General features: G+C 44.4%; 1 pseudogene; it reads left to right on the top strand.

Annotated features, from left to right (window-relative positions):
* Window positions 1–653: 653 nt before the first annotated feature.
* LOC110743744 lies at window positions 654–12,917 on the top strand (annotated as a pseudogene).
* Window positions 12,918–16,192: the final 3,275 nt, after the last annotated feature.

Below are 16,192 nucleotides of genomic sequence, written 5' to 3'. Positions count from 1 at the left end.
ATGGACTACCAGGTACTGGACTTTAGTCTCAAAGAAAGTATATAAGTCAATGTCACAATTAGTAGTGGACACCAGCCTTGCAGCTGCTGAAGAAAATATGAACCATCCAACAAAGGAAGCTCCTCTTCCCTTGAGGCTCAGGATACACTTTATTCCCCAGAGTGGAAGGGAGAATCTACCCAAAAATGGAAAGTACAGGATTGTGCTAACAGATTGGAAGGTTGGCAGATATAATTTGCATAATCTTCTTAGAAGAGGAGGATCTTAACAATAGTAGACGGTAGTGTGGTAGACAGTATAGGGTAATTCTGTTTTTAAGGAACTGTGTGGCAAATGCTCAGATGTGCATTGGAAAGAGCCAAATGTGAGTCCAAGAGAGTCACAAATGTGAGTCCAAAAAAGCCTGGCCTAGGCTGGTGGACAGAGCCCAAGATTGGGGACTTGATCCTGATAGTGGAAGGAGCTGTTTCGGAGTCTGGGTCAATTAGCACTAACTATATGACATGTAAGTAGCAATTTAATGTCAAAATCCTGCTGGAATAACATCCTGTGACCCCCACTAGGTTCACTTAACAAGGCCTACAGGCCTAGCCCAGAAGGGGTACTTGAGCTAAACGTTTAGGAATAAATGTGAATGGACAGATGGAACAGAGATGAGATTCCAGATAACTCCGCAAAATGAGCAGACAGCCAAGAAGGAACTGAAGGAAAGAGAGGAGCGCTGTCAGTCCACAGTGAAGAGCACAGGCTTAGAAGTACTGCTACGAAAGGGGCTGCATTGGAAAGATAGAGGCCATGAGACTCCATATCCTTTTTTTCTTTTTTTTTCTTTTTTTTTTTTTTTTGAGAAAGAGTTTCACTCTTGTTGCCCAGGCTCTAGTGCTATGGAACAATCTTAGCTCACTGCAACCTCAGCCTCCAGGTTCAAGCAATCCTCATGCCTCAGCATCCCAAGTAGCTAGGATTACAGGCATCCACCACCACGTCCAGCTAATTTTTGTATTTTAGTAGAGATGGGGTTTCACAATGTTGGCCAGGCTGGTCTTGAACTCCTGACCTCAGGTGATCCGCCCCCTCAGCCTCCCAAAGTGCTGGGATTACAGGCATGAGCCATCGCACCCGGCAATAGCTTCTTAAAAGGATATGTTAAGGACCTTAAAAGGATATGTTTAGACATCCTTATAGCAAATAAGAAGCCATGTGAGGTTTTGAGGAAGAGAAAGATGGTTATTAAGAAAGATAATCTGGCTCTGGTAGGAAGGATATACAGAGGAAACACTGAATCCAGGGCATCAGTGAGGAAGCTGTTGCTGTCATCCAGGTTTAGAGCAGTGGTGGTGGGACTGGAACAGATGTGCCCAAGAGACATTTAGTGGGAAGGAACCAAGATTTTCCAACCCCATGTCAAAAAGTGGGAAACACGAGCGAAGTCAAAAATGACTCTCAGGTAGTTTGTGTGACCATTGTCAGAGAGGAGAATGATAGAATACTTGTCAGCTATTTGAAATGTCTTCTGCCAATTGCCACATGTTACCCTGCAATGAGAAAAGCCACTGCCCTGAGAATGGTCACTACCCAGTGGCCTCCTCATCTGCACCACAAAGCTTCTAAGTGTGTGGTAAGTGGAAACCAGATTAGCTGCCTATCTGCTTGATTATATTTTTTCTTAAAAATGTATAACTATCAGAACACAGAGCAAACACCTCCTAACCGTTTTAGTGTAGTGATCACTGGTAGAACAAGACTGAGAAGACACCTTTTTCCCCCAGGACAGGGCCTCACTGTTTCCCTGGCTGGAGTGCAGTAGTATGATCATAGCTCACTGTAACCTCCAACTCTTGAGCTCATGCAATCCTACCACCTCAGCCTCCCAAGTGGCTAAGACTATAGGCATGCACCACCACACCAGTTCATTTTTTAAATTTTTTGTAGAGTTGGGGCTTTATTGCCCAGGCTGGTTTTGAACTCCTGGCCTCTAGCAATCCTCCATACTGGGCCTACCAAACTGCTAGGATTATAGGTGTGAGCCACCACACCCAGCCTCATTCTTCTTTTATGGTTTCCTATCTCTGTTCAATCAAAACCCAGCCTCCTCCCATCTCTGTGCTGACAGACCTAGAAGGAGAGGGGCATGGGGTATACAGCAGAGTAGAAAATGTCTCCAGGTGATTCTAGAGCAATCCACTGCCTTCTCCTAGCTCAAACACACGTGCACTGAGCACAGCGCACATCACTTATTAACTTATTCTGCACCTCCCTAGTAACAAGTCCATTGGTGAGACTTACACAGAGCCAAGGCAGGTGACTGGGCTTTGCACCAGGATACCAAAATTTAAAGGGTGCAAGAAAGTATTAATACTGGTTTCAAAACAGTGTATGACTTTAAATTTTGTCTGATTTAATTTTGTTGACAGCCCAGGCGTACGTTCAACCGCATAAAAACAATTGAACTTAGCACCTAGTTAACAAGAATAAGTAGTTAAAACGGGAAGCTAGCAGATGGTGTACATTGTTAATAACACCCCTCTGTGTGCCAAATCTGAAGCACAAAGTTGACCAAGGGCCCATGTACTGCTACTTGTTCAAGGTATTAAAATTGCCAGTTCTGAGCAAATGCAAAGTCTGGTTTCAGGGTCGCTTTGTACTGAAAACTCTTGTTGGCAGATTCTGCTTGGCCATTCATTACTCTAGCACACGCCTTACTACCTACTTATACCTTATTAAGGAGGTGAGATGTTGCCTTTCTTGACTTTCTCAGTTTAGATGTCAGTTTCTGCCTTAAATCTTTCATGCCTCCAGGTCAAAAGAGAGAGACAGAGACAGAGAAAATGACATTATAACCAAATATGGAATTGCTTTAAATTCAGGCTGGTATCTTCTCCCATCATGGCTCTCCTGGGCAGTCAGTTTCCTAATGACCCCAACTCACTTTCAGAGGGCTCTTATGAATTAGCGGTGTGCTACAGAATGGGAGACTGACCTCAGTTCTTCCACCACTAACTAGCTTTGTGCCCTGAACAAATCACTTCACCCCTCCCAAACACAGAATAAGCAGGCCTCCTGTTCTTAGCTAGCCCCAGTGTGTCACTACTGAACTATATGGTCTTGAGAAAATTCCCTGAACCTGTTTCATCATCTCCACCTTACATTGGAATAGACGATCTCAAAGACCCCTCCAGTGGTAAGTTTCTACAGCTCTATTTAAGCCGATTTTTCCATTCAGGTAAGTGTGGACAGATTGACTTTGAGATAAGGGTAATTTATTCAAGGTGAACTGGACAGTAAGCACTTGGAGAAATGTGGGTGGAACTCAGTGTGAAAGGAAGAGGAGGGGACTGGAAATAGATTTGGAGGTGAGACTTGAAATCATGAGAATGAAGGAGCTTCCCAAAGGGAGAGTGTAAAGAAGAGAGCAAAGGCTCAGAGACAGCCTTAGAAGAATAGAAGGTGGGAAGAAAAGACTGCAAAATAAATAAGGCCAACTTCCTGGTGGCTCGCACCTGTAACACTTTGGGAGGCCGAGGCAGGTGGATGGCTTGAGCTCAGGAGATCGAGGCCAGCCTGGGCAACACAGCAAGACCCTGTCTCTAAAAAAAATACAAAACTTGGCCGGGTGTGGTGGCATGCACTTGTAGTTTCAGGTACTTGGGGACTGAGACAGGATATGGCTTGAACTCAGTAGGTCAAGGCTGCAGTAAGCTAAGATCATGCCACTGCACTCCAGCCTGGGTAACAGAACAAGACTCCATCTAAAAAAAGAAAGAAGCCAACCTTAAATGCTTAGCAGCAGATCTTAGGGTAGTTTTGAAGAAAAGATGTTTTTAAAAAGAGAAGTTATTTTGATGATAGTTCCTAAGAAGGAAGGTTTTGTCGTCATTGTTTTTGTTGTCATTTTTAATATAAAGAAAAAGTCTGTGTGGCCCAGGCTTCTCTCAAACTCCTCAACTCAAGTGATTCTCCCACCTTGGCCTCCCAAAGTGCCATGATTCCTGGCATGAGCCACCGCGCCTGGCTCAGAAGGAAGTTTTTATCAACATGGATAAATGCACCTCCCTTACTTACTGCAACCCTGGTCCAGACCTCACCCCTCTCTTTAGGCTGTGAAGCTTCATGGCGGTATCGATATCCTAGTCTCCAACGCTGCTGTCAGCCCTGTCTTTGGAAGCCTAATGGATATCACCAAGGAGGTGTGGGACAAGGTGAGAGGGGATTAAAGCAGCAGGTGCCGGGCCTCAGAACACATTCAGCACAAACTCTGTCTGCTTTTAGAATGCATTTGTCAAGGGCAGTGTAAATGTGAGGACTCTTTGCCACATGCCACACACCTGGAATGCACCTGGTAAAGGGTGGGTGGGGGCAGCTTCCTCTGTCCCTGCCCTTCTGGTTCGCTTCTGCTGCTCCTACTACTGTCTGCTTCCATCTGCTCTTCACTATCCGCCATCTACTCCCCTCCCCAGACTTCCTCCCCGGCATGCTCTTCTGCCTTGTTGCTTTCCAACAGAGATGTGGCAGCTAATATGCTAAAAACTACAATGCTTAAACTTACACACCCACCTGTCCCCCTTTCAGCTGCCAAAAAGGAATCATGTTTCATTAGTTGGGAAATATTAAAAGCTGCTAGTTAAGTAAAATACTAATTCTGGTTAAATGACCAGTGTCCACTTTATAACATACATCCTTTAAAAAAATAAAAATAAAAACCTATATCATTTTTTTCTTAACTGCAGTGTCAAGACAATCTGAGACCCGGATGTCTAAATTCAAGTGGTAGAATATTGGGTTTTATGTGAAACTATATAATTACATTATATTCATAATATATTTCACAGCCATTCTTTAATTATAGAGCTTTAATTAAAATATTTGTCCTTGTTTATTAAGGTTATACTCCCACATGATTTGGAAATGCTAATTTTTTATGATTTCCCATGGTTTTGCTTTTTACTCTGATGTTGTATTAGTTTGTTCTGCGTTGCTATAAAGGAATACCTGACCTGGGCAATTTATAAAAGAAAGAGTTTCGTTTTGGCTTAGGGTTCTGCAGACTGTAGAAGAAGCATGGTGGTGCCAGTATCTGCTTCTGATGAGGCCTCAGGAAGCTTACAATCACTGCAGGAGGCAAAAGAGAGCAGGTGTGTTACATGGCAAGAGAAGAAGTAAGAGAGATACTAGGCTCTTTTAAACAACTAGTTCTGGCATGAACTAATAGAGTGAGAACTCATTGCCACAGGGAGGGCACCAAGACATTCATAAGGGATCCACCCCCATGATCCAAACACCTCACACCAGGTCCCACCTTGAACACTGGTGATCACATTTCAACATGAGATTTAGAGGGCACAAACATAACTATATCAGATGTCATCAAAAATTCCTCAACACTAGTTTCAGGACGTGAAAATACTATGATTTATTTACTAGTGTTTCATACACATAAAGACCAAAGTGCCAAAATGTTCTCCAATGAGCTACTTTTTGATTCTGATAGTCTTTTTCCCTCTTTCTTTTTCTTTCCTCTTTTTTTTTTTTTTTTTTTCTCGCTGTGTCACTGAGGCTGGAGTGCTGTGGTGCGATCTCAGCTCACTGCAACCTCTGTCTCCCAGGTTCAAGCAATTCTTGTACCTCAGCCTGCCAAGTACCTGGGACTATAGGCATGTGCCACCACGTGTGCATAATGTTTTGCATTTTTAGTAGAGACAGGGTTTCACTGTGTTGCCCAGGCTGGTCTCAAATTCCTGACCTCAACTGATCTGCCCCACTCGGCCTCCCAAAGTGCTGGGATTATAGGCGTGAGCAACTGCAGCCAGACAGATTCTGATAGTCTTTAAAATAGAGGAACATCATTCATGAACAGTCTGAATAGAGACCATATGAAAGTCAGTTTTAAACTAAGTACAGGCACACCTCGGAGATATTGTGGGTCTGGTTCCAGGCCACCACAATAAATTCAATATTATAATAAAGTAAGTCACATGAATATTTTGATTTCCCAGTGCATATAAAAGTTATGTTTACAGTATAATGGTCATCTAATAATAGTCTATAAAATGAGCAATAGCATTATGTCTTTAAAAGCATATACATATCTTCATTTTAAAATACTTTATTACTAAAAAATGCTAACAATCATCTGAGACTTTAGAAGCTGTAATCTTTTTGCTGGTGGAGGGTCTTGTCTCCACATTGATGGTGGCTGACTTAGGGTGGTGTTGCTGAAGGCTGGGGTGGCTGTGGCAATTTCTTCAAATAAGCCAGCAGTGAAGTTTCCCACATCAGTTGATTCTTCCTTTCACAAAAGATTTCTCTGTAGCATGCAATGCTGTTTCATAGCATTTACCCACAGTAGAACTTCTTTCAAACTTGGAGTCAATCCTATCAAACTCTGCTACTGCTTAATCAACTAAGTTCATATAATATTCTAAATCCCGTGTTGTGATTTCAACAATGTTCATGGCATCTTCACCAGAAATAGATTCCATCCCAAGAAACCACTTTCTTTGCTTATCCATAAGAAGCAACTCCTCAGCCGTTTACATTTTGTCATGAGATTGCAGCAATGCAGTCCCATCTTCAGGCTCCACTTCTAGTTCTCTTGCTATTTCCACCACATCTGCAGTTCCTTCCTGTGATGCAGTCTTGAACCCCTTCACGTCATCCATGAGGGTTGGAATCAACTTTTTCCAGACTCCTGTTAATGTAGATATTTTGACCTCCTCCCATGAATCACAAATATTCTTAATGGCATCTAGAATGGTGAATCCTTTTCAGAAGGTTTTCAGTTAACTTTGCCAAGATCCATCAGAGGAGTCACTATCTATGGCAGTTACAGCCTTACAAAATGTATTTCTTAAATAATAAGTCTTGCAAGTCAGAAGTACCCCCTGATCCATGGACTACAGAAGAGATGTTGTGTCAGCAGGCATGAAAACAACATTAATCTCCTTGTACATCTCCATCATAGTTTTTGACGGACCAGTTGCATTGTCAATGGGCAGTAATAGTTTGAAAGGAATATTTGTCTGAGCAGTAGCTATCAACAGTGAGCTTTAATAGCTCAGTTAACCATGCTATAAACAAATGTACTCTTATTCAGGCTTTGTTTTCCATTTATAGAGCATGGGCAGAGTAGATTTAGCATAAATCTTGAGAGCCATAGGAATTTTCTAGAACGGGTAAATGAAAACTGGCTTCAACTTAAAAGTCACTGGCTGCATTAGACCTTCAACAAGAGAATAAGCCTGTCCTTTGAAGTTTTGAAGCCAGGCTATGCTGACTTCTCCTCTCAGCTTTTATTAAAGTTCTTACAGGCACCTTCTTCCACTAGAAGGTTGTTTCATCTACAGGAAAATCTGTTGTTTGGTGTAGCCACTTTCATCACTGATCTTAGCTTGGATCTTCTTCTGATACTTTTGCTACAGCTTCTATCAGCACTTGCTGCTTCACCTTGCACTTTTTCTGAGATCGGGTCTCGGGCTTGTCACCCAGGGTTGGAGTGCAGGGCCGACCAGCTCACTGCAAGCTCCAGCCTCTCCCTGGTTCACGCACGATCTCCTGCCTCAGCCTCCCGGTAGTTGGGATTACAGGCTGCTCACGCACCCGCCTGCCAGTTTTTGTATTTTTAGTAGAGATCAATTTCACCCGGGTTCTCCGCCCCAGGATGGTCTCATCTCCTGACCTTGTGATCCGGCCTCCGTCTCGCCTCCCAAAGTGCTGGGATTACAGGCTGGAGCCACTGCTGCCTGCCCACCTTTGCACTTTTTATGCCATGAGATGGCTTTAAACCATGAAACCAACCTCCTTGCTAGCTTCCAACTTTTCTTCTGGTTTCCTCACTTCAGCCTTCAAAGAATTAAAAGTTAGGCTTTTTCTGATTAGGCTTTTAGCTATGGGAATGTTGTGGCTAATCTGATTCTATCCAGAATATCAGAATTTTCTCTAGTTAACGATAAAGTTGTTTTATTTCTTACTTATGTGTGTTCACAGAAGTAGCACTTTTAATTTCCTTCAAGAATTTTTCCTTTGCACTCACAATTTAATAACTGGTGCACATGGCTCAGCTTTCAGCCTGCCTCAGCTTTCAACATGCCTTCCCACTAAGCTCACTATTTTTAGCCTTGATTTAAAGTGCAAGATGTGTGACTTTCTTTTCACTTGAAAACTTAGAGCTAATATATGGTTACAGAATATTCACTGCTAATATAAATGTGTTCTAGGGAATTGAGTTCACAGACAGGGAGAGAGATAAGAGAAGGGCAAAGCAGCCAGAACGTGCTAAATATTTATCGATTAATTGTCAATTTTCTTTTGGGTGTGGTTGTGGTACCCCAAAAACAATTATAATAAAAACATGAAAGATCGATCACACCACCGCAATGGATATAATAATAATGAAAAAGTCTGAAATATTCCAAGAATTACCGGAATGGACTTAGAGACAAAAAGTGGAGTACATGCCATTAGAAAATGGTTTTAATTAGCACAAGGTTGCCACGAACTTCAATTTGTAAAAACCAATAATAATAACATCTGCAAAGCATAATAAAATGAGATGTGTCTAAAATCTTTTCTTTATATCTTTTAAAACTATCACAGTACATCAAATGCAAAAGATAATGGTTGATCCTTGATTGAGTTTCCGACTTCAAAACACAACACATTTGGGGACAAATATATGTCTATATATTGATAGCATTATCATCATTATTATACTTTTGGCTTTTATAATGATTATGGTTGTGTAAAGAACATCGCGACTCTGAAATGTATGATAAGCATTTAGGATAGAGCATTGTAATATTCAAGAACTGAGTTTACTTATTTTATTTTACTCGATGATTATTTTTGTGATGGAGTTCACACTATTCCCTTAGGTTGGAGTGCAGTGGTGCTATCTCAGCTCACTGCAACCTCCACCTCCTCATGCTCAAGCTATTCTGCCACCTCATCCTCCTGAGAAGTTGGGACATAGGCACATGCCACCACATCCTGCCAATTTTTAGATGTATATAGATGGAGGGAGCTGAGGCATGAGGCTGAGTGAGCCAGCTCCATTTTGGAAACTTACATCTAAAGTAGTGGATTCACTGATATCATAGGCGTAGGATTACAGGTGCAATGGCTTTCTCACCACCACTCAGCCCTGAAAGTTTTTGAATTTACATTTTATTTTTAATTTTTGTTCTAGTAATTTTTCTTTACTTTATTATATAAAAATCTTTCAGAAAACTTGCAACTGAGTTTCAGTGTCTATTTTAAAAACTGTACAGATCTACAGAGAGGACAAAGGGGGACAAAATGTGAACAATTGGTGAATTCCATGGCGACTTCCAGATATTCATTGTATTTCTATTACCAATTTTTCTGTAAGACTGGAATATTTTAATATAAGTTAGTTGTCATAGAAATACACAAACAGGGGCTCTCTCACATTTGTTTTTAGGATTATGGATGGGATTCTGATTGTGCCTGTCCTCAGCTTCCCCAGAAGGTGCCTCCTCATGATCCCATCTTTCTAATCAGGTCTAGCCAGGCAGTCCATCCTAGAGGGCCAAGAGACCCCACTCCTTCCAAGCACAGAAGCCAGAGAAGTGCTAGAACAACCCCAGGAATCCAAGGTCAGGCCACATTTTCCCCTGAGAACCATGGCACACTCTCGGCAAGTCCAGGAGGCTGACAATTGGCAGCTCACTTTGGAAGAAACGAAAACGCAGCTCAAATTCAAAGGAGCTCCTGGAGGATTTAGGCCCCTCTGGGCCACATCATACTTGGCTGCTGGTTTGTCAAACAAGACACCAGGTTCCACTTTTTCTCTCACCTGAACCTAATGTATCAATATTCAGCTGAGAAGCTGGTGAGAGCTACTTCTCCCCTGGAACTCTCAGTTTCTTCATGTGCAAGATGGTAGGATCATCCTAAGATCTTCTCATTAGCTCTGGACAAACATCCAGGAAACCCAATCTCACTCCTCATTACCATGCTCTCCAGCAGTTTTTCACTCATGCTGTTTCCTTCTTTCTCTTGGCTTCAGACTCTGGACATTAATGAAGGCCCCAGCCCTGATGACAAAGGCAGGGAAAAGCAGAATGGAGAAACGAGGGTGTTAGAGTGAGGGAGAGCCTGGTGAGATGGGACTCCTGCCATCGGCTGAGTGTGGGCAGTGGTCCATAAGGCCGGAAGACCGCCAGCTCTCTTCTTTTTCCCAGAGGCGGCTCACTGGTGATCGTGGCCTCCATAGCAGCCTTCAGTCCATCTCCTGTAAGGAACTCCTTTTGACTGCCCCTTCCATCCCATCCTGTACATCTTTCCACCCCACCCAGCTACCCAAAGAAGTTTGTGTCCCTTTTAGAATCACACCAACAAGTCTCTGCCCACAAAATAGATGTCGCCTTGCCTCTACCACAAATCAAAATTAAGGAGTATAGCCACAAGACAGTTTCCCTAACTGTGCCCCCTCCATTACAGGAGATCCCTACTGAGCACTGCCCTTATGTCTAGTTATTAGGAACCAAGAGTGACCTGGAAATTATGAGTCTAACCCATTGTTTTCTATTTCCAGGGCTTCCTTTCCATACAATGTCAGTAAAACAGCTTTGCTTGGCCTCACTAAGACCCTGGCCATAGAACTGGCCCCTAAGGAACATGGGGTGAACTGCCTAGCACCTGGACTTATCAAGACCAGCTTCAGGGATGGTGAGGAAGGAGAGCTCTGCATCCCACTGGAACCCCTTAAAAGGCATCCATCTTCTGACGGGAAGCCCAGTACCATCTTGAACCTCAACCACCTGCCTCCTTCCCCTGGCTTTTCCATATTCCTCCTGTACCAGCTGCCCTATCCAAGCCAGACTTCAGTCACACACCTTCCCAAGGCATAGGGTAGAAACTGAGGTATTCAGACTCTCACTACACTGTTTCCTCTCCTTACATGGATGAATTGGAGAGATGCAGCAAAATGCATCACTAGAACCTGAAACAAATGAAACACATGAGGGCAGTGGGGACAGCTGGGACATTAGAAAAGAAATAGAAGTGAAAGAGGGTTCTCCATACTTACTTTCTCTTGCTTGCCAAGAGGACGGGCAGTTTCTTTCTTTTTTGTTCCTCACTTTCCTCTTCTTAAACATAAAGAGATTTCCCTTCTTCCTGCAGCTCTGGATGGACAAGGAAAAAGAGGAAAGAATGAAAGAAACACTGCAGATAAGAAGGTAAAACTGTCATGGGATCAAGGGCCCTCTAAAAGGCATGAAGATGGAAAGGTCTGGTCCCTTTTAGCAGCCTACAGCCCGGGCTGTCTCAGTCCCATAGATAACACAGGCAGGCTCTCCTCTGCCCCTCACAGACCACAAATTCATAAACACTATCACTGCAGTGGCCTGAGCAAGAAGTCAGCTTCCCTTTCAAAAGGTAAACCCAGAGACGTCAGGGTTTCAGCAGTGCAGAGCTCTGGGAGAAGCCCTGAGTCCTCTCTCCATCTGGGGGATTGCCTCCACCTCTGAGCATCCATGGAGACCAGGGACCAAAACCAAAACCATGCATTTTTAGTTCCTTTGAATAATGACACATGTTTACAAACTCAGGTTGATGATCTACAATCCAAATGAAAAGAATGAAGAGCTTTACTAGGCCCCAAACTCCCCTTGCCTAAGGACTTACTTTCTTCCCCAGTGAGCTGAGTGAACTGTTCAAGCACCTTTGTTGGGCTCACTTTCCTCTCAGTTCCCTGCCTCTCTTTACCTTCTGGCTTCAGGGCACTATCTACTTCCTCCATCTTGTCCCTCAAGGACAAATGCCAGCGATGCCTAACTCTGTACCGGTCCACTCTGTACCGGTCCAGACATCCCAAATTTTCCCAAAGCCATTCTGATGTCAGGCATCAGCTACAGGCCTGGTTTATAACTCATTAATAAGACATGGGATTGTCATCCTAGAGCTCCCATGAATGATCTAGCCCACGTAGCTCAATGCTGGATTCACATTAGAATCACCTGTGGAGCTTTTTAAACTGCAGGTGCTCAGGCCCCGCCCACTCCCAGAGATTCTTTTTTAATTGGTCCAAGGTAGGACTTGACCATCTGGGCTTTTGTTTTTCTTTGTCTTTTCTTTTTTTGTTTAAGCCTCTCAAATGATTGCAAGGTACAGCTAGAATGGAGAACCATTAATTCAGCCCTTCTAGGTTTGTGCTACTCACTCTGCCCACCTCTAGAGCATACTATGGCAGGCAGATTAAAGTGTCCCCTAACTATGCAATCGCTGACAAAAAAAAAGAATTAGCACATTCTCACCAAATGAACCTGACTTTAAGGGACAAGTATAGATTCCTGAAAAGGTCATCTGTAAGTTGAACCTGTACAAATGGAATCATTTTAAACACACCATTTACTGTCACACAGACTCCCTGATACTTTAGTGTGTGCACATGTGAAACCATTTTTTTTTTTTTTGAAGCATGAAATAATTGCTCACCATTTTATCTATATAACTTTGGATCTTGGTGTCCTGAGCTATCTATAAAACAGTATGTTTCCACAGTATTTGAATATTATGGGTAATGGTTTTTGCAGAGTACAGTATGCTTCTACTAAATTATAACAGCATATCCTCATGGTAACCCTATTTGATAGGCAGAAAGCTTGTACACTGATCCTGAAAAGTCATCTGATAATTCTTGATTGAGCAAACTTCATTCCCTGTGTCCCAGGTGAGGGGGCCAGAACTATTTAACTTTTACTCTCTTCCTTTCTTCCCCTATTCCCCAGGTTAGGCGAGCCAGAGGATTGTGCTGGCATCGTGTCTTTCCTGTGCTCTGAAGATGCCAGCTACATCACTGGGGAGACAGTGGTGGTGGGTGGAGGAACCCCATCCCGCCTCTGAGGACCCAGAGACAGCCCACGGGGCAGTTTTGGGCTTTAGCTCCTGGTGCTGTTCCCTGCATTCATAAACTGGCCTTTTCCCACCTCTGCTCACCTTTTGCATTGTTCATCTCTACAAAAATGAATTCTGCCCCAGACAAGATCCAGCCTTCTTCCCCTGCCGTCAAGTTACGCCTACTCAGGATTCCGCTGTTGCTGTGGCTCTGGGTAAAGGTCTCCCCCTGAGAACACAGGACAGGCCTGCTGACAAGGCTGAGTCTACCTTGGCAAAGACCAACAGATATTTTTTACCCTGGCCACTGGAGAATCTGAGGGGAGATGGGAGAGAAGGAAGCTGGAGTGGAAGGAGCAGAGTTGCAAATTAACAACTTGCAATGAGGTGCAAATAAAATGCAGATGATTGTGCAGCGGCTTGAATCAACTGAACTTGTTCATTTCATGGGGTGCTTAGCTGGAGCAGAGAGCAGAAGTTCACAGGCTGGATCTCTGATCCCCCAGCCCCTCCCTCCTGTCTCCAGGACCTGAGCTTGATGCAGGGGTGGAGGTAACTGCAGAGCTGCTAACTGGAAGGAAGGTAAATGGAACTCCTAGAATGCCACGGGATCCCTGAGGTAGGGCTTACAGGCTGGCGAGGTGGGAAGGATGAACTCTCTAAACCTCCCCCGCTTCCCCTTGCCTCCCAGATCCTGCCAGGTCCCTTCCCAGCATGGCCCCAGGTTCCCAGTTCCCTCCTGAAATAAGCAAGGACAAGCTGGACGGGTCCTGGAACCAGGGGAAGAAAAAGGCCTGCAAGGTACCCAGGTCGACAAAACAAAGAACAGTTCTGCTCACTGCCCGAAAGGACTGAGTAAGTACACGGAAAGGGAACGCTGCCTCCCCCGGCGGCCCGGACACCAGGTTATGCACGCCGGGCCTTTCATGCTGGAGCCCAGGAGAGGGGTAGAGGCCAGCGCTCAGGAGTCTCATCACGCTGACTGCTGGAAGCGCTGGCGCGATGCTCAGTCCGGCACTGGAGCGGGCGGAAGAGCGGCGCTCAGAGGCGCGGGAGAGGAGCTCTTATGCAGCAGGCCCTGACTGGATCGGGCTCTGCCACTACTGGGTAGCCAGCTTCCTATCGGGCTTAGTTCAGCATGTCCTGCCCTGGCTGCAGGGGTGGCGGCGGCTCCTCTGCAGCAACCTCAACAGCTGGAGCCCATGGCCAAGCCCAGCGTGGAGCTCACCCGCGAGTTTTAAGGTAAGATGCTGCCTCGGTCACTGCGACTATCAGTCCGGGAGCATCCCAGACCCAGCTTGTTCCTTCCCGCGGTGCACCCCAGCCTGGTGCCTCACACGGACCCCCGGCCCCCCCCCCACCCGGCGCCATGCATCCCAGTTCCAAGGCACCCCCTGTATCCTAGTCTGGGCATTCATATTTCTGGAGCATCCTCCGCTGGAGCTGGAGCTTGACGAGGGAGGGACGATCGCCATTACTGAGGCTTGAGTAGGCAGTTCTATGCTCAGTGTAAGCAAAGTCACAAGGAAGCTCGAACTGGGCGGAGGCCACCTCAACTCAGCAAGGCCTAATGCCTCTCTAGATTCCACCTCAGGGGGCAGGGCATACCTGAACAAAAGGAAGCAGACAGCTTCTGCAGACTTCAACTTCTCTGCCTGACAGCTCAGAAGAGACCAGTGGTTCTCCCAGCGTGGCATTTGAGCTCTGAAAATGGACAGATTGCCTCCTCAAGTGGGTCCCTGACCCCTGTGTAGCCTGACTGGGAGACACCTCCCAGTAGGGGTCAACAGACACCTCCTACAGGTGGGTGCCCTCTGGGACCAAGCTTCCAGAAGAAAGATCAGGCAGCAATATTTGCTGTTCTGCAGCCGCTGCTAGTGATACCCAGGCAAACAGGGTCTGCAGTGGACCTCCAGCAAACTCCAAAAGACCTGCAGCTGAGGGGCCTGTCTGTTAGAAGGAAAACTAACAAACAGAAACCAATAGCATCAACATCAGCAAAGGACAGTATCAACATCAGAATAGCAAAGGACAACCACACCAAAACCCCATCCGTAGGTCACCAACATCAATGACCACAGGTAGATAAAACCACAAAGATGGGAGAAACCAGAGCAGAGAGGCTGAAACTTCCAAAAACCAGAAAGTCTCTTCTCCTCCAACAGAATACAAGTACTCGCCAGCAAGGGAACAAAATTGTATGGAGAATGAGTTTGACGAGTTGATAGAAGCAGGCTTCAGAAGGTCAATAATAACAAACTTCTCCGAGCTAAAGGAGCACGTTCTAACCCATCACAAGGAAGCTAAAAAACCTTGAAAAAAGGTTAGACAAATGGCTAACTAGAATAAAGAGTGTAGAGAAGAGCTTAAATGACCTGATGGAGCTGAAAACCACAGTATGAGAACTTCATGAAGGATACACAAGCTTCAATAGTCAATTCAATCAAGTGGAAGAAAGGATATCAGTGATTGAATGTCAAATTAATTAAAGTCAGAAGACAATATTACAGACAAAAAGAGAAAAAAGGAACATTCAAATTCAGGAAATACAGAGAACACCACAAACATACCCCTTAAGAAGAGCAACCTCAAGACACATAATTGTCAGATTCACCAAGGTTAAGGGCAGCCAGAGAGAAAGGTTGGGTTACCAACAAAGGGAAGCCCATCAGACTAACAGGGGATCTCTCAGCAGAAACCCTACAATCCAGAAGACAGTCATGACCAATATTCAACATCCTGAAAGAAAATATTTTTCAAACTAGAATTTCATATCCAGCCAAACCAGCTTCACAAGTGAACGAGAAATAAAATCCTTTACAAACAAGCAAATGCTGAGAGATTTTGTCACCACCAGGCCTGCCTTACAAGAGCTCCTGAAGGAAGCACTAAACATGGAAAGGAACAACCGGTACCAGCCACTGCAAAAACATACCAAATTGTAAAGATCATCAATGCTATGAAGAAACTGCATCAATTAATGGGCAAAATAACCAGCTAACATCATAATGACAGGATCAAATTCACACATAACAATATTAACCTTAAATGTAAATGGGATAAATGCCCAATAAAAAGACACAGACTGGCAAATTGGATAAAGAGTCAAGACCCATTGGTGGGCTATAGTCAGAAGACCCATCTCATGTGCTAAGACACCCATAGGCTTAAAATGAAGGGATGGAGGAAGATCTACCAAACAAATGGAAAGGGAAAAAAAGCAGGGGTTGCAATCCTAGCCTCTAATAAAACAGACATTAAACCAACAAAGATGAAAAGAAACAAAGAAAGTCATCACATAATGGTAAACGAATCAATTCAACAAGAAGAGCTA

This window comes from Papio anubis, unplaced genomic scaffold (assembly GCF_008728515.1).
Source record: "Papio anubis isolate 15944 unplaced genomic scaffold, Panubis1.0 scaffold1297, whole genome shotgun sequence".
Classification (NCBI taxonomy): domain Eukaryota; kingdom Metazoa; phylum Chordata; class Mammalia; order Primates; family Cercopithecidae; genus Papio; species Papio anubis.
The sequence above is the reverse complement of the archived record's forward strand: the minus strand, read 5'-3'. Positions and strand labels throughout refer to the sequence as shown.